We start from the raw sequence: 22610 nt of genomic DNA on the forward strand, positions 1-22610 counted from the left end.
ACGATTGACTCTGTAACGGTCACCCTACACAGTTGATAGGCAACTGTACTGTCCTCCCTTAGGAGATACTACTGGCCAAATAATTAAAACTAAATAAGTCAGTAAGGGTGACTGACAGTAAAACAGGGTCGTCACAATGCGTCAATTTAACTACACAACACTGGTTTATTCCAAGGAACACAAAGCTTGACAAAAAGAATAAGACTAAACAATGACAGAAGAAAACAACTCAATTAGGGACAGAGTGACAAGGAAGAGAATAAAGTGCAAACAAACCCAGGAAAACAGATTATAAATGAAGATACACAGCAGAGCTTAATATAAACACAACAGTTTAACAATACTGACACGGCGGATGATTAATATACTGAATGAATAGACAATGGAACACAAAATATAAATCACAAAATAGTAATGGAGTCCCAAAAAGTAACAAAAGAAAAAAAACAAACACGATGACACAATGAGTCAATGGAAAGAGCTCACCAAACCGGTATGGAAGTCCAGTTAATTACTTGGGATGAATGTGAACGATGATGTAGGGGTCTTCAGGAGATGAAAAACATTGAGAGCGATGAAATGGATGTTTGATGAAAACTGAGGTTGCAAACAGTCCAAAACAGATGCACAAAAACATACAACCACACACTCCAGCAAAAAACACAAAAGAAACTACCCCACCTAATTAAGCAAAAAACAGTAACTAGACAATAAACTAAAGCAGCAGACAAAAAGAAAAACAAAGGCTAAAGAATAATATCTAGCTAACAGTATAAAGATTAGGTTTTCAAAAGGTAGACAGACTCTCACAAAGGTGCTAGCTACAGGCAACAAAACACACTCCCAACCCCCCACAATCAGCGAAATAAGAGACAGGTGAAGATTGACTGTGTGAGAGGATTGGTGGATGTAAATTTGAATGGACCAATGGGGTGAAAGAAAGAAAGAAATGAATACTGGGAAATGTAGTTTTTATAGGTTGGCCTGGCCAGGCTACTGCCTTTACTTAAAAAGACAGGCGAGTGAAAATTACACCCACATATGTAGCAACAGTGCTACATAATCCCCCCCCCCCACACCGGAGGTGCAAGGGATGAACGCCGTAATAGCGTTTAAGATTCACTACATTCATGGTGTCCTTTTTTATATCATCGGACTCTCCCCATTGTATACGATAATTGTTAGGGCCTAACTTCTTGGTTATAAGCGCGGGCCCTACCCACTTAGGTGCAAGCTTAGCGGAAAACTTACCAGAGGCATCAGATATGGGATGTGATCTGATCCAGACCAGCTCACCTTCTGCATACTGACAGGGTACTCTCCGAGCATTGTAATTCCGAGCTTGATGCTGTTGGGCTTTAGAGACACGATTCCTTACTTCTCTCGCCATTTCCTGCTGGCGATCCAGGAGTTGGTAGGGATCCGTGGAAGGGGCAGGAGAAACCGCAATGAGACGGTCCAAGGGGCCTTTGAGGTTTCGCCCCAGAGCTAATTTGGCTGGTGTGAACCCTGTGGTATCATGTTTGGCCGTATTGATTGCAAACCGGAACTCGGGTAGCCATTGATCCCACAGCTGATGGTTGTTTCCGACAAAAGAAGCAATCATAGTTTTAAGAGTGCGGTTGACTCGTTCTGTTAGATTGGTTTGTGGGTGGTAACTGGTGGTAAGTTTCTGTATCACCCCCCAGGTTTTGCAAACCTCAGAGAGTAGCTGACTGGTAAATTGAGGACCACGGTCTGACAAAAGATGTTGCGGCGTTCCCCATCTTGTAAAAATGTCCTGAATTAAGATACTCACAATTTTGGGAGTTTTACTATCCTTTAAGGAGAACAGTTCAACCCATTTGGTGTAATAGTCGACAATGACAAGGAGGTAAGAGTTACCTTTTTTACTCCTTGGGAAAGGACCCATTAAATCCAGACCTAGCATCTCTCCAGGCTCCTTCACAGTCGTGGATTGAAGGAAACCGGCTGGCTTTTTGTTCGAAGGTTTGTAGGTCTGGCAGATTTGACACTCTCTCACATGGCTCCATGTGTCCTTTCGTACAGTGGGCCACCAGGCAACCTCCAGGATGCGCCGTAAGGTCTTCATTCTACCAAGGTGCCCTCCAAGGGGGTTGTTATGGTAATACTGACGGAAGGAAGTAGTTAGCTTTTCAGGTATAATCAACTGAAATCTATACCCCTCATTAGCAATCGGCACCCGACGATACAGTAGTCCTTGCTGTAATACAAAGGAAATACGATCATCATTGGCAGTGGTGTTATCAAGATCTTTAATGATTTTGGCGATAGCAGGGTCTTTGGACTGTGCGGCCGCAATCTGGTCCAAAGTGGTCGGAAGGTCCCCACTACTCGCAAAGGCTTTGCTTACACAGATTGCAGTAGATGAGGTTAAAGATGTTATTACAGGAGCCCTGGAGAGTGCATCCGGCACGATGTTCAAACTACCTTTCCTGTAGAGAACATTAAAAGTAAACTGCTGCAGACGGAGAGTCCAACGGGTCAGTCGGGAGGAAATCTTGGGATTCTTGAAAGCCCAGGACAGTGCCGCGTGATCAGTGACCACCTCAAACTCTACTCCCTCCAAATAATGCCGCCATTTCTCCACTGACCATACAACAGCGAGACACTCCTTTTCAGAGGTGGAGTAGTTTCTCTCAGCTGAGTTGAGTAACTTGGAAGCAAAGGCAATCACTTTTTCTTCATCTTGGTGAGATTGGGTCAGCACAGCTCCAAGTCCTACATCACTTGCATCAGTGTAGACTCTGAAGGTCCTGTTGACATCCGGGTGAGCCAGGACCTGCGGACTGACCAAAGCTTCCTTTAGCAGTTCAAAACTTTGCTGACACTCGGCATCCCATTTCCATGGGACATTTTTCATTTTAAGGCGATTAAGAGGAGCAGTAGTGTCGGCAAACTTGGGAATATACTTATGGTACCAACCCGCTAACCCCAGGAACCGTTGCACCTCTTTCAAGTTAGTAGGTACTGGATAATTCTCTATGGCTTTTAGCTTCAGGGGATCAGCCGCTATACCCTCCGCCGACACTACATGTCCTAAAAAGTGAAGGGAAGGTTTAAAGAAATTACATTTTTTTAAATTCAGCGTTAGGTGGGCTTGATGGAGCTTCTGAAAAACAGCTTTGAGGTCTTTAAGGTGTTGTTCCGCCGTTGGTGAATACACAATGATGTCATCAATGTATACAAAACACACCTTCCCTCGGAGGTCTCCCAACACACGTTCCATAAGCCGTTGAAAAGTAGCAGCTGCGTTTTTTAGTCCAAATGGCATTACGTTAAACTGGTAAAGTCCAAAAGGTGTGGAAAAAGCAGTCTTAGCACAGCTGTTTTTATCCAGGGCCACTTGCCAATACCCCGAGCGTAAGTCCATTGAACTGAACACAGATGCACCATTCAAGGATTCCAGTATGTCATGTATGAGTGGCATAGGATAGGCATCGAAGATGGTCTTGGCATTCAATTTCCTATAATCGACACAGAACCGATATCCACCATCTTTTTTCTCAGTTAAAACCACCGGGGATGACCAAAGAGAGATAGATGGCTCGACCACTCCATCCCGAAGCATATCGTCCAGGTGTTCCTTTATGAGAGCTTTCCTCAAAGGAGACACCCTAGACGCATATCCTCGGACGGGAATCTCATCATCCGTGGTTATGGTGTGTCGAATCACCTTCGTTATTCCCAGTTGGTCTGTACAGACTGATGGCCACTTCTGCTGGAGCCTTGCCAGTTGCAATTGACACCACTCCTGGCTGTCAGATGATATAATCACGGTCCCGGTTGCGGTTTGGAGTGACTCGGTATTACCGATAGAAGGCAACTGAAGACTAACAGGGAAATACAAACTCATGTTAGGTGTGTGTTCAGACCATGAAATTTGTAACTCCGATACCTGTCGAAAAGGATGGTAAGTGAAACCATGGAGTCGTTTTACACCGTACTTTTTGTTAGGGATGTCGATTTGTGTGCAAGTCTTTTCCATAAAATCCAAGCCTAGGATTATAGGGAAAGCTAAGTGAGAGTCTGCAAGGATGTAAGTATCCAAGAACCAGATCTCATCATGGAAGAGGTAAGTAAATCGTATCCTTCCCAGGGCTCTGTGTGACTGTCCATCTGCCAATGAGAACTTCTGGTTATGAGCGGAGTTCAGTACTTCTCCTGGTCGAGAAATCTTCCTCCACAGGCTCTCCTGCATGAGTGTGAAAGTACATCCCGTATCCAGAAGGGCAGGCCCATGGAACCCTCGAGTCTCAATGTTCACCACCAGAAGAGACAGTTTTGGGAGCGGCTGCACTTTTATCTTCTCCTCTGGATTCACCACACTGACTTCAGCAGGCTTCTTGGAGGCCATACGGTTACCCTTCTTGCCTAGGGATGCTTGGTTGGAGTTGGCTTTGGCCCAGTATTCTTTTTGGGCAGAGTTGTCACGCTCCACCTGGGTACCCACCCGTACCAGATCTGCCACCGTCCTCACAGTTCCTCTCAGACAGCTGGCGAGTTTGGGATTACTGTTGTTAAGTATGCGTCGCACTACCTCCACCTCTTCCAAATCCGGCTTCCAGCGCAGGCACAGTGCACGATAGTCATAGGCAAAATCTCTTATTTGCTCGTTGGGCAACTGCACCCTGGATCGGAGCCGCTCCTCGATCTCCGCCTGGAAGTCTGAAGGCAGAAAGGCTTGACGGAACACATCCTTGAATACCTGCCAAGTTTGAATGCCGTGGCGCTCCGCCACCCACCAGCTCTTTGCCGAACCCTTCAGGGTGGTTGAGAGTGTAGCAAGGATCTCACTGTCGGACATTGGCCGTAGAGCAAGGAACTCGTCACACTTATCCACAAACTCGATGGCATCAGTGTTGGGTTCCTCCCCAAACTCCGGGAAGTTGATTTTAATTGGCAGCTTCGCTTGAGGAAGATTACCTCTGGAACCAGTTGATGCCCTCTCAAATGAGAACTGTGGTGGTACTGATAGGCTTCCGGAGGTGGTAGATGGGAAAACTAGAGGCCGACGAGGTGTGCTGGTCTTTTTTAGGAGCTTCTTAAGCTCCTCTGCCCAGAGTGCATCACGGCGTTTAAAACAATTGACTGTGGCTTTTTCCAATTCATCAATTCCTTCATCCGTAAACGTACTTATCTCATTAAGTCTTCTTTCGATATATCCTCTCAGGACCTCTTCCCTGTTAAAAGTGCTCTCCTGGCTGTGGGTGAAGTCACTCTCCAGTTGCCCCACTCGCTGGGTGAGTTGCTGGATCTGCTCACACATTTGCTCAATAGCACCCCTGTCAGTCAGATTCCCTTCATCATCATCGCCCCTGATAAGTGCTGACTCTTCATGACTAATATATAGGTCACTTAAACGGGAAGTTAACTCATTGATAGGCTCTCTTATGGTAACATGGGGTCTCTCAACAAACTCAGAAAAGCTAAGGGTATCCAAAGAGTGATTCTCTTTGTCAGACATTGTGCACCTTTAAATTTTAACCAGATAATTTGGGGAGTAAATTTATTAGGACACTAAAGAGTCCCCGTACGGGCCACCAATCTGTAACGGTCACCCTACACAGTTGATAGGCAACTGTACTGTCCTCCCTTAGGAGATACTACTGGCCAAATAATTAAAACTAAATAAGTCAGTAAGGGTGACTGACAGTAAAACAGGGTCGTCACAATGCGTCAATTTAACTACACAACACTGGTTTATTCCAAGGAACACAAAGCTTGACAAAAAGAATAAGACTAAACAATGACAGAAGAAAACAACTCAATTAGGGACAGAGTGACAAGGAAGAGAATAAAGTGCAAACAAACCCAGGAAAACAGATTATAAATGAAGATACACAGCAGAGCTTAATATAAACACAACAGTTTAACAATACTGACACGGCGGATGATTAATATACTGAATGAATAGACAATGGAACACAAAATATAAATCACAAAATAGTAATGGAGTCCCAAAAAGTAACAAAAGAAAAAAAACAAACACGATGACACAATGAGTCAATGGAAAGAGCTCACCAAACCGGTATGGAAGTCCAGTTAATTACTTGGGATGAATGTGAACGATGATGTAGGGGTCTTCAGGAGATGAAAAACATTGAGAGCGATGAAATGGATGTTTGATGAAAACTGAGGTTGCAAACAGTCCAAAACAGATGCACAAAAACATACAACCACACACTCCAGCAAAAAACACAAAAGAAACTACCCCACCTAATTAAGCAAAAAACAGTAACTAGACAATAAACTAAAGCAGCAGACAAAAAGAAAAACAAAGGCTAAAGAATAATATCTAGCTAACAGTATAAAGATTAGGTTTTCAAAAGGTAGACAGACTCTCACAAAGGTGCTAGCTACAGGCAACAAAACACACTCCCAACCCCCCACAATCAGCGAAATAAGAGACAGGTGAAGATTGACTGTGTGAGAGGATTGGTGGATGTAAATTTGAATGGACCAATGGGGTGAAAGAAAGAAAGAAATGAATACTGGGAAATGTAGTTTTTATAGGTTGGCCTGGCCAGGCTACTGCCTTTACTTAAAAAGACAGGCGAGTGAAAATTACACCCACATATGTAGCAACAGTGCTACAACTCGAGGAGGGGTGATGATTGACTCGAGGAGGGTTGACGATTGACTCGAGGAGGGTTGACGATTGACTCGAGGAGGGGTGACGATTGACTCGAGGAGGTCTGACGATTGACTCGAGGAGGTCTGACGATTGACTCGAGGAGGTCTGACGATTGACTCGAGGAGGGGTGAGGTCTGATGTCTGACGATTGAATCGAGGAGGGGTGAGGATTGACTTGAGGAGGGGTAAGGTCTGAGGATGTCCTAAAATGGACACCGTACAGGTAGTCTCCCATCCAAGAACTAACCAAGCCCAACATTGCTTAGCTTCTGAGATCAGACGAGATCAGGCTTATTCAAGGTGGTGTGGCCGCAGGCGATTGCAGTTCTGCATTCATGACTTTTATGTTCGGTGAGCTGGGGGTGATTCCTCCGAAATTTCCTTTTGTCCTCCACACATTTCAATTGTAAAATGTAATTACAAAGATGTAATGCCTACAGCACTTGATATTCCCAGGTAGTCTCCCATCCAAGTACTAACCAAGCCCAACATTGCTTAGCTTCTGAGATCAGGCTTATTCAAGGCGGTGTGGCCGCAGGCGATTGCAGTTCTGCTTTCATGACTTTTATGTTCGGTGAGATGGGGGTGACTCCTCGAAAATTTCCTTTTGTCCTCCACACATTTCAATTGTAAAATGTGATTACAAAATTGTAATGCCTGCAGCACTTGATATTCCCAGGTGGTCTCCCATCCAAGTACTAACAAAGCCAAACATTGCTTAGCTTTTGAGATCAGACGAGATCAGGCTTATTCAAGGTGGTGTGGCCGCAGGCGATTGCATTTTTGCTTTCATGACTTTTATGTTTAGTGAGCTGGGGGTGATTCCTCCAAAATTTCCTTTTGTCCTCCACACATTTCAATTGTAAAATGTAATGCCTGCAGCACTTGATATTCCCAGGTGGTCTCCCATCCAAGTACTAACCAAGCCCAACATTGCTTAGCTTCTGAGATCAGGCTTATTCAAGGTGGTGTGGCCGCAGGCAATTGCATTTCTGCTTTCCTGACTTTTATGTTAAGTGAGCTGGGGGTGATTCTTCCACAATTTCCTTTTGTCCTCCACACATTTCAATTGTAAAATGTAATTACAAAAATGTAATGCCTGCAGCACTTGATATTCCCAGGTGGTCTCCCATCCAAGTACTAACCAAGCCCAACATTGCTTAGCTTCTGAGATCAGACGAGATCAGGCTTATTCAAGGTGGTGTGGCCGCAGGCGATTGCAGTTCTGCATTCATGACTTTTATGTTCGGTGAGCTGGGGGTGATTCCTCCGAAATTTCCTTTTGTCCTCCACACATTTCAATTGTAAAATGTAATTACAAAAATGTAATGCCTACAGCACTTGATATTCCCAGGTAGTCTCCCATCCAAGTACTAACCAAGCCCAACATTGCTTAGCTTTTGAGATCAGGCTTATTCAAGGCGGTGTGGCCGCAGTTGATTGCAGTTCTGCTTTCATGACTTTTATGTTCGGTGAGCTGGGGGTGACTCCTCGAAAATTTCCTTTTGTCCTCCACACATTTCAATTGTAAAATGTGATTACAAAATTGTAATGCCTGCAGCACTTGATATTCCCAGGTGGTCTCCCATCCAAGTACTAACAAAGCCAAACATTGCTTAGCTTCTGAGATCAGACGAGATCAGGCTTATTCAAGGTGGTGTGGCCGCAGGCGATTGCATTTTTGCTTTCATGACTTTTATGTTTAGTGAGCTGGGGGTGATTCCTCCAAAATTTCCTTTTGTCCTCCACACATTTCAATTGTAAAATGTAATGCCTGCAGCACTTGATATTCCCAGGTGGTCTCCCATCCAAGTACTAACCAAGCCCAACATTGCTTAGCTTCTGAGATCAGACGAGATCAGGCTTATTCAAGGTGGTGTGGCCGCAGGCAATTGCATTTCTGCTTTCCTGACTTTTATGTTAAGTGAGCTGGGGGTGATTCTTCCAAAATTTCCTTTTGTCCTCCACACATTTCAATTGTAAAATGTAATTACAAAAATGTAATGCCTGCAGCACTTGATATTCCCAGGTGGTCTCCCATCCAAGTACTAACAAAGCCAAACATTGCTTAGCTTCTGAGATCAGACGAGATCAGGCTTATTCAAGGTGGTGTGGCCGCAGGCGATTGCATTGCTGCTTTCATGACTTTTATGTTTAGTGAGCTGGGGGTGATTCCTCCAAAATTTCCTTTTGTCCTCCACACATTTCAATTGTAAAATGTAATAACAAAATTGTAATGCCTGCAGCACTTGATATTCCCAGGTGGTCTCCCATCCAAGTACTAACAAAGCCAAACATTGCTTAGCTTCTGAGATCAGACGAGATCAGGCTTATTCAAGGTGGTGTGGCCGCAGGCGATTGCATTGCTGCTTTCATGACTTTTATGTTTAGTGAGCTGGGGGTGATTCCTCCAAAATTTCCTTTTGTCCTCCACACATTTCAATTGTAAAATGTAATGCCTGCAGCACTTGATATTCCCAGGTGGTCTCCCATCCAAGTACTAACCAAGCCCAACATTGCTTAGCTTCTGAGATCAGACGAGATCAGGCTTATTCAAGCTGGTGTGGCCGCAGGCGATTGCATTGCTGCTTTCATGACTTTTATGTTTAGTGAGCTGGGGGTGATTCCTCCAAAATTTCCTTTTGTCCTCCACACATTTCAATTGTAAAAAGTAATTACAAAAATGTAATGCTTGCAGCACTTGATATTCCCAGGTGGTCTCCCATCCAAGTACTAACCAAGCCCAACATTGCTTAGCTTCTGAGATCAGACGAGATCAGGCTTATTCAAGGTGGTGTGGCCGCAGGCAATTGGATTTCTGCTTTCATGACTTTTATGTTAAGTGAGCTGGGGGTGATTCTTCCAAAATTTCCTTTTGTCCTCCACACATTTCAATTGTAAAATGTAATTACAAAAATGTAATGCCTGCAGCACTTGATATTCCCAGGTGGTCTCCCATCCAAGTACTAACCAAGCCCAACATTGCTTAGCTTCTGAGATCAGACGAGATCAGGCTTATTCAAGGTGGTGTGGCCGCAGGCAATTGGATTTCTGCTTTCATGACTTTTATGTTAAGTGAGCTGGGGGTGATTCTTCCAAAATTTCCTTTTGTCCTCCACACATTTCAATTGTAAAATGTAATTACAAAAATGTAATGCCTGCAGCACTTGATATTCCCAGGTGGTCTCCCATCCAAGTACTAACCAAGCCCAACATTGCTTAGCTTCTGAGATCAGACGAGATCAGGCTTATTCAAGGTGGTGTGGCCGCAGGCAATTGGATTTCTGCTTTCATGACTTTTATGTTTAGTGAGCTGGGGGTGATTCCTCCAAAATTTCCTTTTGTCCTCCACACAGTTCAATTGTAAAATGTAATTACAAAAATGTAATGCCTGCTGCACTTGATATTCCCAGGTGGTCTCCTATCCAAGTACTAACCAAGCCCAACATTGCTTAGCTTCTGAGATCAGGCTTATTCAAGGTGGTGTGGCCGCAGGCGATTGCATTTCTGCTTTCATGACTTTAATGTTTAGTTAGCTGGGGGTGATTCCTCCGAAATTTCCTTTTGTCCTCAACACATTTCAATTGTAAAATGTAATTACAAAAATGTAATGCCTGCAGCACTTGATATTCCCAGGTGGTCTCCCATCCAAGTACTAACCAAGCCCAACATTGATTAGCTTCTGAGATCAGGCTTATTCAAGGTGGTGTGGCCGCAGGTGAATGCGTTTCTGCTTTCATGACTTTTATGTTTAGTGAGTGGGGGGTGATTCCTCCAAAATTTCCTTTTGTCCTCCACACATTTCAATTGTAAATTGTAATTACAAAAATGTAATGCCTGCAGCACTTGATATTCCCAGGCAGTCTCCCATCCATGTACTAACCAAGCCCAACGTTGAGTAGTTTCTGAGATCAGACGAGATCAGGCTTATTCAAAGTGGTGTGACCGCAGGCGATTGCAGTTCTGCTTTCATGACTTTTATGTTTAGTGAGCTGGGGGTGATTCCTCCAAAATTTCCTTTTGTCCTCCACACATTTCAATTGTAAAATGTAATGCCTGCAGCACTTGATATTCCCAGGTGGTCTCCCATCCAAGTACTAACCAAGCCCAACATTGCTTAGCTTCTGAGATCAGACGAGATCAGGCTTATTCAAGGTGGTGTGGCCGCAGGCGATTGCATTTCTGCTTTCATGACTTTTATGTTTAGTGAGCTGGGGGTGATTCCTCCAAAATTCATAAAAGTCATGAAAGCAAAAATGCAATCGCCTGCGGCCACACCACCTTGAATAAGCCTGATCTCGTCTGATCTCAGAAGCTAAGCAATGTTTGGCTTTGTTAGTACTTGGATGGGAGACCACCTGGGAATATCAAGTGCTGCAGGCATTACAATTTTGTAATCACATTTTACAATTGAAATGTGTGGAGGACAAAAGGAAATTTTGGAGGAATCACCCCCAGCTCACTAAACATAAAAGTCATGAAAGCAGAAATGCAATCGCCTGCGGCCACACCACCTTGAATAAGCCTGATCTCGTCTGATCTCAGAAGCTAAGCAATGTTGGGCTTGGTTAGTACTTGGATGGGAGACCACCTAGGTATATCAAGTGCTGCAGGCATTACATTTTACAATTGAAATGTGTGGAGGACAAAAGGAAATTTTGGAGGAATCACCCCCAGCTCACTAAACATAAAAGTCATGAAAGCAGAAATGCAATCGCCTGCGGCCACACCACCTTGAATAAGCCTGATCTCAGAAGCTAAGCAATGTTGGGCTTGGTTAGTACTTGGATGGGAGACCACCTGGGAATATCAAGTGCTGCAGGCATTACATTTTTGTAATTACATTTTACAATTGAAATGTGTGGAGGACAAAAGGACATTTTGGAGGAATCACCCCCAGCTCACTAAACATAAAAGTCATGAAAGCAGAAATGCAATCGCCTGCGGCCACACCACCTTGAATAAGCCTGATCTCCGAAGCTAAGCAATGTTGGGCTTGGTTAGTACTTGGATGGGAGACCACCTGGGAATATCAAGTGCTGCAGGCATTACATTTTTGTAATTACATTTTACAATTGAAATGTGTGGAGGACAAAAGGAAATTTTGGAGGAATCACCCCCAGCTCACTAAACATAAAAGTCATGAAAGCAGAAATGGAATCGCCTGCGGCCACACAACCTTGAATAAGCCTGATCTCAGAAGCTAAGGAATGTTGGGCTTGGTTAGTACTTGGATGGGAGACCACCTGGGAATATCAAGTGCTGCAGGCATTACATTTTTGTAATTACATTTTACAATTGAAATGTGTGGAGGACAAAAGGAAATTTTGGAGGAATCACCCCCAGCTCACTAAACATAAAAGTCATGAAAGCAGAAATGCAATCGCCTGCGGCCACACCACCTTGAATAAGCCTGATCTCGTCTGATCTCAGAAGCTAAGCAATGTTGGGCTTGGTTAGTACTTGGATGGGAGACCACCTGGGAATATCAAGTGCTGCAGGCATTACATTTTACAATTGAAATGTGTGGAGGACAAAAGGAAATTTTGGAGGAATCACCCCCAGCTCACTAAACATAAAAGTCATGAAAGCAGAAATGCAATCGCCTGCGGCCACACCACCTTGAATAAGCCTGATCTCGTCTGATCTCAGAAGCTAAGCAATGTTGGGCTTGGTTAGTACTTGGATGGGAGACCACCTGGGAATATCAAGTGCTGCAGGCATTACATTTTACAATTGAAATGTGTGGAGGACAAAAGGAAATTTTGGAGGAATCACCCCCAGCTCACTAAACATAAAAGTCATGAAAGCAGAAATGCAATCGCCTGCGGCCACACCACCTTGAATGAGCCTGATCTCGTCTGATCTCAGAAGCTAAGCAATGTTGGGCTTGGTTAGTACTTGGATGGGAGACCACCTGGGAATATCAAGTGCTGCAGGCATTACATTTTTGTAATTACATTTTACAATTGAAATGTGTGGAGGACAAAAGGAAATTTTGGAGGAATCACCCCCAGCTCACTAAACATAAAAGTCATGAAAGCAGAAATGCAATCGCCTGCGGACACACCACCTTGAATAAGCCTGATCTCGTCTTATTTCAGAAGCTAAGCAATGTTGGGCTTGGTTAGTACTTGGATGGGAGACCACCTGGGAATATCAAGTGCTGCAGGCATTACATTTTTGTAATTACATTTTACAATTGAAATGTGTGGAGGACAAAAGGAAATTTTGGAGGAATCACCCCCAGCTCACTAAACATAAAAGTCATGAAAGCAGAAATGCAATCGCCTGCGGCCACACCACCTTGAATAAGCCTGATCTCGTCTGATCTCAGAAGCTAAGCAATGTTGGGCTTGATTAGTACTTGGATGGGAGACCACCTGGGAATATCAAGTGCTGCAGGCATTACATTTTACAATTGAAATGTGTGGAGGACAAAAGGAAATTTTGGAGGAATCACCCCCAGCTCACTAAACATAAAAGTCATGAAAGCAGAAATGCAATCGCCTGCGGCCACACCACCTTGAATAAGCCTGATCTCGTCTTATTTCAGAAGCTAAGCAATGTTGGGCTTGGTTAGTACTTGGATGGGAGACCACCTGGGAATATCAAGTGCTGCAGGCATTACATTTTTGTAATTACATTTTACAATTGAAATGTGTGGAGGACAAAAGGAAATTTTGGAGGAATCACCCCCAGCTCACTAAACATAAAAGTCATGAAAGCAGAAATGCAATCGCCTGCGGCCACGCCACCTTGAATAAGCCTGATCTCGACTGATCTCTGAAGCTAAGCAATGTTGGGCTTGGTTAGTACTTGGATGGGAGACCACCTGGGAATATCAAGTGCTGCAGGCATTACATTTTACAATTGAAATGTGTGGAGGACAAAAGGAAATTTTGGAGGAATCACCCCCAGCTCACTAAACATAAAAGTCATGAAAGCAGGAATGCAATCGCCTGCGGCCACACCACCTTGAATAAGCCTGATCTCGTCTGATCTCAGAAGCTAAGCAGTGTTGGGCTTGGTTAGTACTTGGATGGGAGACCACCTGGGATTATCAAGTGCTGCAGGCATTACATTTTACAATTGAAATGTGTGGAGGACAAAAGGAAATTTTGGAGGAATCACCCCCAGCTCACTAAACATAAAAGTCATGAAAGCAGGAATGCAATCGCCTGCGGCCACACCACCTTGAATAAGCCTGATCTCGTCTGATCTCAGAAGCTAAGCAAAGTTGGGCTTGGTTAGTACTTGGATGGGAGACCACCTGGGAATATCAAGTGCTGCAGGCATTACATTTTTGTAATTACATTTTACAATTGAAATGTGTGGAGGACAAAAGGAAATTTTGGAGGAATCACCCCCAGCTCACTAAACATAAAAGTCATGAAAGCAGAAATGCAATCGCCTGCGGCCACACCACCTTGAATAAGCCTGATCTCGTCTGATCTCCGAAGCTAAGCAATGTTGGGCTTGTTTAGTACTTGGATGGGAGACCACCTGGGAATATCAAGTGCTGCAGGCATTACATTTTTGTAATTACATTTTACAATTGAAATGTGTGGACAAAAGGAAATTTTGGAGGAATCACCCCCTGCTCCCTAAACATAAAAGTCATGAAAGCAGAAATGCAATCGCCTGCGGCCACACCACCTTGAATAAGCCTGATCTCAGAAGCTAAGCAATGTTGGGCTTGGTTAGTACTTGGATGGGAGACCACCTGGGAATATCAAGTGCTGCAGGCATTACATTTTTGTAATTACATTTTACAATTGAAATGTGTGGAGGACAAAAGGAAATTTTGGAGGAATCACCCCCAGCTCCCTAAACATAAAAGTCATGAAAGCAGAAATGCAATCGCCTGCGGCCACACCACCTTGAATAAGCCTGATCTCGTCTGATCTCAGAAGCTAAGCAATGTTGGGCTTGTTTAGTACTTGGATGGGAGACCACCTGGGAATATCAAGTGCTGCAGGCATTACATTTTTGTAATTACATTTTACAATTGAAATGTGTGGAGGACAAAAGGAAATTTTGGAGGAATCACCCCCAGCTCACTAAACATAAAAGTCATGAAAGCAGAAATGCAATCGCCTGCGGCCACACCACCTTGAATAAGCCTGATCTCAGAAGCTAAGCAATGTTGGGCTTGGTTAGTACTTGGATGGGAGACCACCTGGGAATATCAAGTGCTGCAGGCATTACATTTTACAATTGAAATGTGTGGAGGACAAAAGGAAATTTTGGAGGAATCACCCCCAGCTCACTAAACATAAAAGTCATGAAAGCAGAAATGCAATCGCCTGCGGCCACACCACCTTGAATAAGCCTGATCTCGTCTGATCTCAGAAGCTAAGCAATGTTGGGCTTGGTTAGTACTTGGATGGGAGACCACCTGGGTATATCAAGTGCTGCAGGCATTACATTTTACAATTGAAATGTGTGGAGTGCAAAAGGATATTTTGGAGGAATCACCCCCAGCTCACTAAACATAAAAGTCATGAAAGCTGAAATGCAATCGCCTGCGGCCACACCACCTTGAATAAGCCTGATCTCGTCTGATCTCAGAAGCTAAGCAATGTTGGGCTTGGTTAGTACTTGGATGGGAGACCACCTGGGTATATCAAGTGCTGCAGGCATTACATTTTACAATTGAAATGTGTGGAGGACAAAAGGAAATTTTGGAGGAATCACCCCCAGCTCACTAAACATAAAAGTCATGAAAGCAGAAATGCAATCGCCTGCGGCCACACCACCTTGAATAAGCCTGATCTCAGAAGCTAAGCAATGTTGGGCTTGGTTAGTACTTGGATGGGAGACCACCTGGGAATATCAAGTGCTGCAGGCATTACATTTTTGTAATTACATTTTACAATTGAAATGTGTGGAGGACAAAAGGAAATTTTGGAGGAATCACCCCCAGCTCACTAAACATAAAAGTCATGAAAGCAGAAATGCAATCGCCTGCAGCCACACCACCTTGAATAAGCCTGATCTCGTCTGGTCTCAGAAGCTAAGCAATGTTGGGCTTAGTTAATACTTGGATGGGAGACCACCAGGGAATATCAAGTGCTGCAGGCATTACATTTTACAATTGAAATGTGTGGAGGACAAAATGAAATTTTGGAGGAATCACCCCCAGCTCACTAAACATAAAAGTCATGAAAGCAGAAATGCAATCGCCTGCGGCCACACCACCTTGAATAAGCCTGATCTCGTCTGGTCTCAGAAGCTAAGCAATGTTGGGCTTGGTTAGTACTTGGATGGGAGACCACCTGGGAATATCAAGTGCTGCAGGCATTACATTTTACAATTGAAATGTGTGGAGGCCAAAGGGAAATTTTGGAGGAATCACCCCCAGCTCCATAAACATAAAAGTCATGAAAGCAGAAATGCAGTCGCCTGCGGCCACACCACCTTCAATAAGCCTGATCTCGTCTGATCTCAGAAGCTAAGCAATGTTGGGCTTGGTTAGTACTTGGATGGGAGACCACCTGGGAATATCAAGTGCTGCAGGCATTACATTTTACAATTGAAATGTGTTGAGGCCAAAGGGAAATTTTGGAGGAATCACCCCCAGCTCCCTAAACATAAAAGTCATGAAAGCAGAAATGCAATCGCCTGCGGCCCCACCACCTTGAATAAGCCTGATCTCAGAAGCTGAGCAATGTTGGGCTTGGTTAGCACTTGGATGGGAGACCACCTGGGAATATCAAGTGCTGCAGGCATTACATTTTTGTAATTACATTTTACAATTGAAATGTGTGGACAAAAGGAAATTTTGGAGGAATCACCCCCTGCTCCCTAAACATAAAAGTCATGAAAGCAGAAATGCAATCGCCTGCGGCCACACCACCTTGAATAAGCCTGATCTCAGAAGCTAAGCAATGTTGGGCTTGGTTAGTACTTGGATGGGAGACCACCTGGGAATATCAAGTGCTGCAGGCATTACATTTTTGTAATTACATTTTACAATTGAAATGTGTGGAGGACAAAAGGAAATTTTGGAGGAATCACCCCCAGCTCCCTAAACATAAAAGTCATGAAAGCAGAAATGCAATCGCCTGCGGCCACACCACCTTGAATAAGCCTGATCTCAGAAGCTAAGCAATGTTGGGCTTGGTTAGTACTTGGAAGGGAGACCACCTGGGAATAGCAAGTGCTGCAGGCATTACATTTTACAATTGAAATGTGTGGAGGACAAAAGGAAATTTTGGAGGAATCACCCCCAGCTCACTAAACATAAAAGTCATGAAAGCAGAAATGCAATCGCCTGCGGCCACACCACCTTGAATAAGCCTGATCTCGTCTGATCTCAGAAGCTAAGCAATGTTGGGCTTGGTTAGTACTTGGATGGGAGACCACCTGGGTATACAAAGTGCTGCAGGCATTACATTTTACAATTGAAATGTGTGGAGGACAAAAGGAAATTTTGGAGGAATCACCCCCAGCTCACTAAACATAAAAGTCATGAAAGCAAAAATACAATCGCCTGCGGCCACACCACCTTGAATAAGCCTGATCTCGTCTGATCTCAGAAGCTAAGCAATGTTGGGCTTGGTTAGTACTTGGATGGGAGACCACCTGGGAATATCAAGTGCTGCAGGCATTACATTTTTGTAATTACATTTTACAATTGAAATGTGTGGAGGACAAAAGGAAATTTTGGAGGAATCACCCCCAGCTCACTAAACATAAAAGTCATGAAAGCAGAAATGCAATCGCCTGCGGCCACACCACCTTGAATAAGCCTGATCTCGCCTGATCTCAGAAGCTAAGCAATGTTGGGCTTGGTTAGTACTTGGATGGGAGACCACCTGGGAATATCAAGTGCTGCAGGCATTACATTTTACAATTGAAATGTGTGGAGGACAAAAGGAAATTTTGGAGGAATCACCCCCAACTCCCTAAACATAAAAGTCATGAAAGCAGAAATGCAATCGCCTGCGGCCACAATACCTTGAATTAGCCTGATCTCAGAAGCTAAGCAATGTTGGGCTTGGTTAGTACTTGGATGGGAGACCACCTGGGAATATCAAGTGCTGCAGGCATTACATTTTGAAATTGAAATGTGTGGAGGACAAAAGGACATTTTGGAGGAATCACCCCCAGCTCACTAAACATAAAAGTCATGAAAGCAGAAATGCAATCTCCTGCGGCCACACCACCTTGAATAAGCCTGATCTCGCCTGATCTCAGAAGCTAAGCAATGTTGGGCTTGGTTAGTACTTGGATGGGAGACCACCTGGGAATATCAAGTGCTGCAGGCATTACATTTTAAAATTGAAATGTGTGGAGGACAAAAGGAAATTTTGGAGGAATCACCCCCAGCTCACTAAACATAAAAGTCATGAAAGCAGAAATGCAATCGCCTGCGGCCACACCACCTTGAATAAGCCTGATCTCAGAAGCTAAGCAATGTTGGGCTTGGTTAGTACTTGGATGGGAGACCACCTGGGAATATCAAGTGCTGCAGGCATTACATTTTACAATTGAAATGTGTGGAGGACAAAAGGAAATTTTGGAGGAATCACCCCCAGCTCACTAAACATAAAATTCATGAAAGCAGAAATGCAATCGCCTGCGGCCACACCACCTTGAATAAGCCTGATCTCGTCTGATCTCAGAAGCTAAGCAATGTTGGGCTTGATGAGTACTTGGATGGGAGACCACCTGGGAATATCAAGTGCTGCAGGCATTACATTTTACAATTGAAATGTGTGGAGGACAAAAGGAAATTTTGGAGGAATCACCCCCAGCTCACTAAACATAAAAGTCATGAAAGCAGAAATGCAATCGCCTACGGCCACACCACCTTGAATAAGCCTGATCTCGTCTGATCTCAGAAGCTAAGCAATGTTGGGCTTGGTTAGTACTTGGATGGGAGACCACCTGGGAATATCAAGTGCTGCAGGCATTACATTTTTGTAATTACATTTTACAATTGAAATGTGTGGAGGACAAAAGGAAATTTTGGAGGAATCACCCCCAGCTCACTAAACATAAAAGTCATGAAAGCAGAAAGGCAATCGCCTGCGGCCACACCACCTTAAATAAGCCTGATCTCGTCTGATCTCAGAAGCTAAGCAATGTTGGGCTTGGTTAGTACTTGGATGGGAGACCACCTGGGAATATCAAGTGCTGCAGGCATTATATTTTACAATTGAAATGTGTGGAGGACAAAAGGACATTTTGGAGGAATCACCCCCAGCTCACTAAACATAAAAGTCATGAAAGCAGAAATGCAATCGCCTGCGGCCACACCACCTTGAATAAGCCTGATCTCGTCTGATCTCAGACGCTAAGCAATGTTGGGCTTGATTAGTACTTGGATGGGAGACCACCTGGGAATATCAAGTGCTGCAGGCATTACATTTTACAATTGAAATGTGTGGAGGACAAAAGGAAAATTGGAGGAATCACCCCCAGCTCACTAAACATAAAAGTCATGAAAGCAGAAATGTAATCGCCTGCGGCCACACCACCTTGAATAAGCCTGATCTCAGAAGCTAAGCAATGTGGAGCTTGGTTAGTACTTGGATGGGAGACCACCTGGGAATATCAAGTGCTGCAGGCATTACATTTTTGTAATTACATTTTACAATTGAAATGTGGAGGACAAAAGGAAATTTTGGAGGAATCACCCCCAGCTCACTAAACATAAAAGTCATGAAAGCAGCAATGCAATCGCCTGCGGCCACACCACCTTGAATAAGCCTGATCTCGTCTGATCTCATCTGATCTCAGAAGCTAAGCAATGTTGGGCTTGGTTAGGACTTGGATGGGAGACCACCTGGGAATATCAAGTGCTGCAGGCATTACGTTTTACAATTGAAATGTGTGGAGGACAAAAGGAAAATTGGAGGAATCACCCCCAGCTCACTAAACATAAAAGTCATGAAAGCAGAAATGCAATCGCCTGAGGCCACACCACCTTGAATAAGCCTGATCTCAGAAGCTAAGCAATGTTGGGCTTGGTTAGTACTTGGATGGGAGACCACCTGGGAATATCAAGTGCTGCAGGCATTACATTTTTGTAATTACATTTTACAATTGAAATGTGGAGGACAAAAGGAAATTTTGGAGGAATCACCCCCAGCTCACTAAACATAAAAGTCATGAAAGCAGAAATGCAGTCGCCTGCGGCCACACCACCTTCAGTAAGCCTGATCTCGTCTGATCTCAGAAGCTCAGCAATGTTGGGCTTGGTTAGTACTTGGATGGGAGACCACCTGGGAATATCAAGTGCTGCAGGCATTACATTTTACAATTGAAATGTGTGGAGGACAAAAGGAAATTTTGGAGGAATCACCCCCAGCTCACTAAACATAAAAGTCATGACAGCAGAAATACAATCGCCTGCGGCCACACCACCTTGAATTAGCCTGATCTCGTCTGATCTCAGAAGCTTAGCAATGGTGGGCTTGGTTAGTACTTGGATGGGAGACCACCTGGGAATATCAAGTGCTGCAGGCATTGCATTTTTGTAATGACATTTTACAATTGAAATGTGTGGAGGACAAAAGGAAATTTTGGAGGAATCACCCCCAGCTCACTAAACATAAAAGTCATGAAAGCAGAAATGCAGTCGCCTGCGGCCACACCACCTAAAATAAGCCTGATCTCGTCTGATCTCAGAAGCTAAGCAATGTTGGGCTTGGTTAGTACTGGGATGGGAGACCACCTGGGAATATCAAGTGCTGCAGGAATTGCATTTTACAATTGAAATGTGTGGAGGACAAAAGGAAATTTTGGAGGAATCACCCCCAGCTCACTAAACATAAAAGTCATGATAGCAGCAATGCAATCGTCTGCGGCCACACCACCTTGAATAAGCCTGATCTCGTCTGTTCTCAGAAGCTAAGCAATGTTGGGCTTGGTTAGTAATTGGATGGGAGACCACCTGGGAATATCAAGTGCTGCAGGCATTGCATTTTACAATTGAAATGTGTGGAGGACAAAAAGAAATTTTGGAGGAATCACCCCCAGCTCACTAAACATAAAAGTCATGAAACCAGCAATGCAATCGCCTGCGGCAACACCACCATGAATAAGCCGGATCTCGTCTGATCTCAGAAGCTAAGCAATGTTGGGCTTGGTTAGTACTTGGATGGGAGACCACCTGGGAATATCAAGTGCTGCAGGCATTACATTTTACAATTGAAATGTGTGGAGGACAAAATGAAATTTTGGAGGAATCACCCCCAGCTCACTAAACATAAAAGTCATGAAAGCAGAAATGCAATCGCCTGCGGCCACACCACCTTGAATAAGCCTGATCTCGTCTGATCTCAGAAGCTAAGCAATGTTGGGCTTGGTTAGTACTTGGATGGCAGACCACCTGGGAATATCAAGTGCTGCAGGCATTACATTTTTGTAATTACATTTTACAATTGAAATGTGTGGAGGACAAAAGGAAATTTTGGAGGAATCACCCCCAGCTCACTAAACATAAAAGTCATTAAAGCAGAAATGCAATCGCCTGCGGCCACACCACCTTGAATAAGCCTGATCTCGTCTGATCTCAGAAGCTAAGCAATGTTGGGCTTGGTTAGTACTTGGATGGCAGACCACCTGGGAATATCAAGTGCTGCAGGCATTGCATTTTACAATTGAAATGTGTGGAGGACAAAAAGAAATTTTGGAGGAATCACCCCCAGCTCACTAAACATAAAAGTCATGAAACCAGCAATGCAATCGCCTGCGGCAACACCACCATGAATAAGCAGGATCTCGTCTGATCTCAGAAGCTAAGCAATGTTGGGCTTGGTTAGTACTTGGATGGGAGACCACCTGGGAATATCAAGTGCTGCAGGCATTACATTTTACAATTGAAATGTGTGGAGGACAAAAAGAAATTTTGGAGGAATCACCCCCAGCTCACTAAACATAAAAGTCATGAAACCAGCAATGCAATCGCCTGCGGCAACACCACCATGAATAAGCCGGATCTCGTCTGATCTCAGAAGCTAAGCAATGTTGGGCTTGGTTAGTACTTGGATGGGAGACCACCTGGGAATATCAAGTGCTGCAGGCATTACATTTTAAAATTGAAATGTGTGGAGGACAAAAGGAAATTTTGGAGGAATCACCCCCAGCTCACTAAACATAAAAGTCATGAAAGCAGAAATGCAATCGCCTGCGGCCACACCACCTTGAATAAGCCTGATCTCAGAAGCTAAGCAATGTTGGGCTTGGTTAGTACTTGGATGGGAGACCACCTGGGAATATCAAGTGCTGCAGGCATTACATTTTACAATTGAAATGTGTGGAGGACAAAAGGAAATTTTGGAGGAATCACCCCCAGCTCACTAAACATAAAAGTCATGAAAGCAGAAATGCAACCGCCTGCGGCCACACCACCTTGAATAAGCCTGATCTCGTCTGATCTCAGAAGCTAAGCAATGTTGGGCTTGGTTAGTACTTGGATGGGAGACCACCTGGGAATATCAAGTGCTGCAGGCATTACATTTTACAATTGAAATGTGTGGAGGCCAAAGGGAAATTTTGGAGGAATCACCCCCAGCTCCCTAAACATAAAAGTCATGAAAGCAGAAATGCAATCGCCTGCGGCCACACCACCTTGAATAAGCCTGATCTCAGAAGCTAAGCAATGTTGGGCTTGGTTAGTACTTGGATGGGAGACCACCTGGGAATATCAAGTGCTGCAGGCATTACATTTTACAATTGAAATGTGTGGAGGACAAAAGGAAATTTTGGAGGAATCACCCCCAGCTCACTAAACATAAAATTCATGAAAGCAGAAATGCAATCGCCTGCGGCCACACCACCTTGAATCAGCCTGATCTCGTCTGATCTCAGAAGCTAAGCAGTGTTGGGCTTGGTTAGTACTTGGATGGGAGACCACCGGGAATATCAAGTGCTGCAGGCATTACATTTTCAAATTGAAATGTGTGGAGGACAAAAGGAAATTTTGGAGGAATCA

General features: G+C 44.1%; 30 non-coding genes and 39 pseudogenes across 30 annotated transcripts; 53 read left to right on the forward strand and 16 right to left on the reverse strand.

Annotated features, from left to right (window-relative positions):
• Window positions 1–7089: 7089 nt before the first annotated feature.
• Window positions 7090–7198, reverse strand: LOC131716258 (5S ribosomal RNA; annotated as a pseudogene).
• Window positions 7199–7312: 114 nt separating this feature from the next.
• LOC131714272 (5S ribosomal RNA) lies at window positions 7313–7431 on the reverse strand (annotated as a pseudogene).
• A 100-nt stretch (window positions 7432–7531) lies between these two features.
• On the reverse strand, window positions 7532–7640 carry LOC131714560 (5S ribosomal RNA; annotated as a pseudogene).
• Window positions 7641–7754: 114 nt separating this feature from the next.
• Window positions 7755–7873, reverse strand: LOC131715131 (5S ribosomal RNA). Its single transcript, XR_009315292.1, has one exon. It is a non-coding gene; the product is annotated as a 5S ribosomal RNA (ribosomal RNA).
• A 337-nt stretch (window positions 7874–8210) lies between these two features.
• LOC131713978 (5S ribosomal RNA) lies at window positions 8211–8329 on the reverse strand (annotated as a pseudogene).
• A 100-nt stretch (window positions 8330–8429) lies between these two features.
• LOC131715142 (5S ribosomal RNA) lies at window positions 8430–8548 on the reverse strand. The gene has a single exon (XR_009315293.1). It is a non-coding gene; the product is annotated as a 5S ribosomal RNA (ribosomal RNA).
• Window positions 8549–8662: 114 nt separating this feature from the next.
• LOC131713979 (5S ribosomal RNA) lies at window positions 8663–8781 on the reverse strand (annotated as a pseudogene).
• A 114-nt stretch (window positions 8782–8895) lies between these two features.
• LOC131713980 (5S ribosomal RNA) lies at window positions 8896–9014 on the reverse strand (annotated as a pseudogene).
• Window positions 9015–9114: 100 nt separating this feature from the next.
• Window positions 9115–9233, reverse strand: LOC131712300 (5S ribosomal RNA). Its single transcript, XR_009314193.1, has one exon. It is a non-coding gene; the product is annotated as a 5S ribosomal RNA (ribosomal RNA).
• Window positions 9234–9347: 114 nt separating this feature from the next.
• On the reverse strand, window positions 9348–9466 carry LOC131711335 (5S ribosomal RNA). Its single transcript, XR_009313219.1, has one exon. It is a non-coding gene; the product is annotated as a 5S ribosomal RNA (ribosomal RNA).
• A 114-nt stretch (window positions 9467–9580) lies between these two features.
• LOC131715153 (5S ribosomal RNA) lies at window positions 9581–9699 on the reverse strand. The gene has a single exon (XR_009315294.1). It is a non-coding gene; the product is annotated as a 5S ribosomal RNA (ribosomal RNA).
• Window positions 9700–9813: 114 nt separating this feature from the next.
• On the reverse strand, window positions 9814–9932 carry LOC131715164 (5S ribosomal RNA). The gene has a single exon (XR_009315295.1). It is a non-coding gene; the product is annotated as a 5S ribosomal RNA (ribosomal RNA).
• Window positions 9933–10046: 114 nt separating this feature from the next.
• On the reverse strand, window positions 10047–10155 carry LOC131716379 (5S ribosomal RNA; annotated as a pseudogene).
• Window positions 10156–10269: 114 nt separating this feature from the next.
• LOC131716202 (5S ribosomal RNA) lies at window positions 10270–10378 on the reverse strand (annotated as a pseudogene).
• Window positions 10379–10492: 114 nt separating this feature from the next.
• Window positions 10493–10611, reverse strand: LOC131715384 (5S ribosomal RNA; annotated as a pseudogene).
• A 100-nt stretch (window positions 10612–10711) lies between these two features.
• Window positions 10712–10830, reverse strand: LOC131715175 (5S ribosomal RNA). Its single transcript, XR_009315296.1, has one exon. It is a non-coding gene; the product is annotated as a 5S ribosomal RNA (ribosomal RNA).
• A 92-nt stretch (window positions 10831–10922) lies between these two features.
• LOC131713981 (5S ribosomal RNA) lies at window positions 10923–11041 on the forward strand (annotated as a pseudogene).
• Window positions 11042–11155: 114 nt separating this feature from the next.
• LOC131712994 (5S ribosomal RNA) lies at window positions 11156–11274 on the forward strand. Its single transcript, XR_009314881.1, has one exon. It is a non-coding gene; the product is annotated as a 5S ribosomal RNA (ribosomal RNA).
• A 100-nt stretch (window positions 11275–11374) lies between these two features.
• On the forward strand, window positions 11375–11483 carry LOC131714561 (5S ribosomal RNA; annotated as a pseudogene).
• Window positions 11484–11597: 114 nt separating this feature from the next.
• On the forward strand, window positions 11598–11706 carry LOC131715947 (5S ribosomal RNA; annotated as a pseudogene).
• Window positions 11707–11820: 114 nt separating this feature from the next.
• LOC131716495 (5S ribosomal RNA) lies at window positions 11821–11929 on the forward strand (annotated as a pseudogene).
• A 114-nt stretch (window positions 11930–12043) lies between these two features.
• LOC131715186 (5S ribosomal RNA) lies at window positions 12044–12162 on the forward strand. Its single transcript, XR_009315297.1, has one exon. It is a non-coding gene; the product is annotated as a 5S ribosomal RNA (ribosomal RNA).
• Window positions 12163–12262: 100 nt separating this feature from the next.
• LOC131715197 (5S ribosomal RNA) lies at window positions 12263–12381 on the forward strand. Its single transcript, XR_009315298.1, has one exon. It is a non-coding gene; the product is annotated as a 5S ribosomal RNA (ribosomal RNA).
• Window positions 12382–12481: 100 nt separating this feature from the next.
• LOC131718268 (5S ribosomal RNA) lies at window positions 12482–12600 on the forward strand. Its single transcript, XR_009317167.1, has one exon. It is a non-coding gene; the product is annotated as a 5S ribosomal RNA (ribosomal RNA).
• Window positions 12601–12714: 114 nt separating this feature from the next.
• LOC131714370 (5S ribosomal RNA) lies at window positions 12715–12833 on the forward strand (annotated as a pseudogene).
• A 114-nt stretch (window positions 12834–12947) lies between these two features.
• LOC131716720 (5S ribosomal RNA) lies at window positions 12948–13066 on the forward strand. The gene has a single exon (XR_009315605.1). It is a non-coding gene; the product is annotated as a 5S ribosomal RNA (ribosomal RNA).
• Window positions 13067–13166: 100 nt separating this feature from the next.
• On the forward strand, window positions 13167–13285 carry LOC131713960 (5S ribosomal RNA; annotated as a pseudogene).
• A 114-nt stretch (window positions 13286–13399) lies between these two features.
• LOC131713673 (5S ribosomal RNA) lies at window positions 13400–13518 on the forward strand (annotated as a pseudogene).
• Window positions 13519–13618: 100 nt separating this feature from the next.
• LOC131713083 (5S ribosomal RNA) lies at window positions 13619–13737 on the forward strand. Its single transcript, XR_009314971.1, has one exon. It is a non-coding gene; the product is annotated as a 5S ribosomal RNA (ribosomal RNA).
• Window positions 13738–13837: 100 nt separating this feature from the next.
• On the forward strand, window positions 13838–13956 carry LOC131718592 (5S ribosomal RNA). The gene has a single exon (XR_009317489.1). It is a non-coding gene; the product is annotated as a 5S ribosomal RNA (ribosomal RNA).
• A 114-nt stretch (window positions 13957–14070) lies between these two features.
• LOC131712205 (5S ribosomal RNA) lies at window positions 14071–14189 on the forward strand. The gene has a single exon (XR_009314098.1). It is a non-coding gene; the product is annotated as a 5S ribosomal RNA (ribosomal RNA).
• A 111-nt stretch (window positions 14190–14300) lies between these two features.
• LOC131714563 (5S ribosomal RNA) lies at window positions 14301–14409 on the forward strand (annotated as a pseudogene).
• Window positions 14410–14523: 114 nt separating this feature from the next.
• On the forward strand, window positions 14524–14642 carry LOC131720758 (5S ribosomal RNA). Its single transcript, XR_009319655.1, has one exon. It is a non-coding gene; the product is annotated as a 5S ribosomal RNA (ribosomal RNA).
• Window positions 14643–14756: 114 nt separating this feature from the next.
• LOC131714564 (5S ribosomal RNA) lies at window positions 14757–14865 on the forward strand (annotated as a pseudogene).
• A 100-nt stretch (window positions 14866–14965) lies between these two features.
• LOC131711960 (5S ribosomal RNA) lies at window positions 14966–15084 on the forward strand. The gene has a single exon (XR_009313849.1). It is a non-coding gene; the product is annotated as a 5S ribosomal RNA (ribosomal RNA).
• A 100-nt stretch (window positions 15085–15184) lies between these two features.
• Window positions 15185–15303, forward strand: LOC131711961 (5S ribosomal RNA). The gene has a single exon (XR_009313850.1). It is a non-coding gene; the product is annotated as a 5S ribosomal RNA (ribosomal RNA).
• Window positions 15304–15403: 100 nt separating this feature from the next.
• On the forward strand, window positions 15404–15512 carry LOC131714565 (5S ribosomal RNA; annotated as a pseudogene).
• Window positions 15513–15626: 114 nt separating this feature from the next.
• LOC131714229 (5S ribosomal RNA) lies at window positions 15627–15745 on the forward strand (annotated as a pseudogene).
• A 100-nt stretch (window positions 15746–15845) lies between these two features.
• On the forward strand, window positions 15846–15964 carry LOC131710861 (5S ribosomal RNA). Its single transcript, XR_009312743.1, has one exon. It is a non-coding gene; the product is annotated as a 5S ribosomal RNA (ribosomal RNA).
• Window positions 15965–16064: 100 nt separating this feature from the next.
• On the forward strand, window positions 16065–16183 carry LOC131711745 (5S ribosomal RNA). Its single transcript, XR_009313633.1, has one exon. It is a non-coding gene; the product is annotated as a 5S ribosomal RNA (ribosomal RNA).
• A 100-nt stretch (window positions 16184–16283) lies between these two features.
• LOC131716561 (5S ribosomal RNA) lies at window positions 16284–16392 on the forward strand (annotated as a pseudogene).
• Window positions 16393–16503: 111 nt separating this feature from the next.
• LOC131714566 (5S ribosomal RNA) lies at window positions 16504–16612 on the forward strand (annotated as a pseudogene).
• A 114-nt stretch (window positions 16613–16726) lies between these two features.
• LOC131716084 (5S ribosomal RNA) lies at window positions 16727–16835 on the forward strand (annotated as a pseudogene).
• A 100-nt stretch (window positions 16836–16935) lies between these two features.
• LOC131713513 (5S ribosomal RNA) lies at window positions 16936–17054 on the forward strand (annotated as a pseudogene).
• A 100-nt stretch (window positions 17055–17154) lies between these two features.
• Window positions 17155–17273, forward strand: LOC131715208 (5S ribosomal RNA). Its single transcript, XR_009315299.1, has one exon. It is a non-coding gene; the product is annotated as a 5S ribosomal RNA (ribosomal RNA).
• Window positions 17274–17387: 114 nt separating this feature from the next.
• Window positions 17388–17506, forward strand: LOC131711545 (5S ribosomal RNA). The gene has a single exon (XR_009313431.1). It is a non-coding gene; the product is annotated as a 5S ribosomal RNA (ribosomal RNA).
• A 100-nt stretch (window positions 17507–17606) lies between these two features.
• On the forward strand, window positions 17607–17715 carry LOC131716471 (5S ribosomal RNA; annotated as a pseudogene).
• A 100-nt stretch (window positions 17716–17815) lies between these two features.
• Window positions 17816–17934, forward strand: LOC131712927 (5S ribosomal RNA). Its single transcript, XR_009314815.1, has one exon. It is a non-coding gene; the product is annotated as a 5S ribosomal RNA (ribosomal RNA).
• A 100-nt stretch (window positions 17935–18034) lies between these two features.
• Window positions 18035–18143, forward strand: LOC131714567 (5S ribosomal RNA; annotated as a pseudogene).
• A 100-nt stretch (window positions 18144–18243) lies between these two features.
• Window positions 18244–18362, forward strand: LOC131709907 (5S ribosomal RNA). The gene has a single exon (XR_009311771.1). It is a non-coding gene; the product is annotated as a 5S ribosomal RNA (ribosomal RNA).
• A 100-nt stretch (window positions 18363–18462) lies between these two features.
• LOC131712475 (5S ribosomal RNA) lies at window positions 18463–18581 on the forward strand. The gene has a single exon (XR_009314366.1). It is a non-coding gene; the product is annotated as a 5S ribosomal RNA (ribosomal RNA).
• A 114-nt stretch (window positions 18582–18695) lies between these two features.
• Window positions 18696–18814, forward strand: LOC131711438 (5S ribosomal RNA). Its single transcript, XR_009313321.1, has one exon. It is a non-coding gene; the product is annotated as a 5S ribosomal RNA (ribosomal RNA).
• A 100-nt stretch (window positions 18815–18914) lies between these two features.
• Window positions 18915–19033, forward strand: LOC131709973 (5S ribosomal RNA). The gene has a single exon (XR_009311837.1). It is a non-coding gene; the product is annotated as a 5S ribosomal RNA (ribosomal RNA).
• Window positions 19034–19132: 99 nt separating this feature from the next.
• LOC131716266 (5S ribosomal RNA) lies at window positions 19133–19241 on the forward strand (annotated as a pseudogene).
• Window positions 19242–19353: 112 nt separating this feature from the next.
• LOC131714376 (5S ribosomal RNA) lies at window positions 19354–19482 on the forward strand (annotated as a pseudogene).
• A 99-nt stretch (window positions 19483–19581) lies between these two features.
• On the forward strand, window positions 19582–19690 carry LOC131716142 (5S ribosomal RNA; annotated as a pseudogene).
• A 112-nt stretch (window positions 19691–19802) lies between these two features.
• On the forward strand, window positions 19803–19921 carry LOC131714017 (5S ribosomal RNA; annotated as a pseudogene).
• Window positions 19922–20021: 100 nt separating this feature from the next.
• LOC131713721 (5S ribosomal RNA) lies at window positions 20022–20140 on the forward strand (annotated as a pseudogene).
• Window positions 20141–20254: 114 nt separating this feature from the next.
• LOC131713932 (5S ribosomal RNA) lies at window positions 20255–20373 on the forward strand (annotated as a pseudogene).
• Window positions 20374–20473: 100 nt separating this feature from the next.
• Window positions 20474–20592, forward strand: LOC131713843 (5S ribosomal RNA; annotated as a pseudogene).
• Window positions 20593–20692: 100 nt separating this feature from the next.
• Window positions 20693–20811, forward strand: LOC131713748 (5S ribosomal RNA; annotated as a pseudogene).
• Window positions 20812–20911: 100 nt separating this feature from the next.
• On the forward strand, window positions 20912–21030 carry LOC131711671 (5S ribosomal RNA). The gene has a single exon (XR_009313559.1). It is a non-coding gene; the product is annotated as a 5S ribosomal RNA (ribosomal RNA).
• Window positions 21031–21144: 114 nt separating this feature from the next.
• Window positions 21145–21263, forward strand: LOC131711672 (5S ribosomal RNA). Its single transcript, XR_009313560.1, has one exon. It is a non-coding gene; the product is annotated as a 5S ribosomal RNA (ribosomal RNA).
• A 100-nt stretch (window positions 21264–21363) lies between these two features.
• LOC131714262 (5S ribosomal RNA) lies at window positions 21364–21482 on the forward strand (annotated as a pseudogene).
• Window positions 21483–21582: 100 nt separating this feature from the next.
• On the forward strand, window positions 21583–21701 carry LOC131713749 (5S ribosomal RNA; annotated as a pseudogene).
• A 100-nt stretch (window positions 21702–21801) lies between these two features.
• Window positions 21802–21910, forward strand: LOC131714569 (5S ribosomal RNA; annotated as a pseudogene).
• A 100-nt stretch (window positions 21911–22010) lies between these two features.
• Window positions 22011–22129, forward strand: LOC131715219 (5S ribosomal RNA). Its single transcript, XR_009315300.1, has one exon. It is a non-coding gene; the product is annotated as a 5S ribosomal RNA (ribosomal RNA).
• Window positions 22130–22229: 100 nt separating this feature from the next.
• On the forward strand, window positions 22230–22338 carry LOC131714570 (5S ribosomal RNA; annotated as a pseudogene).
• A 100-nt stretch (window positions 22339–22438) lies between these two features.
• LOC131714025 (5S ribosomal RNA) lies at window positions 22439–22556 on the forward strand (annotated as a pseudogene).
• The last annotated feature ends 54 nt before the right edge of the window (window positions 22557–22610 follow it).

The sequence above is a fragment of the Acipenser ruthenus genome, chromosome 44 (genome assembly GCF_902713425.1).
Source record: "Acipenser ruthenus chromosome 44, fAciRut3.2 maternal haplotype, whole genome shotgun sequence".
NCBI lineage: Eukaryota > Metazoa > Chordata > Actinopteri > Acipenseriformes > Acipenseridae > Acipenser > Acipenser ruthenus.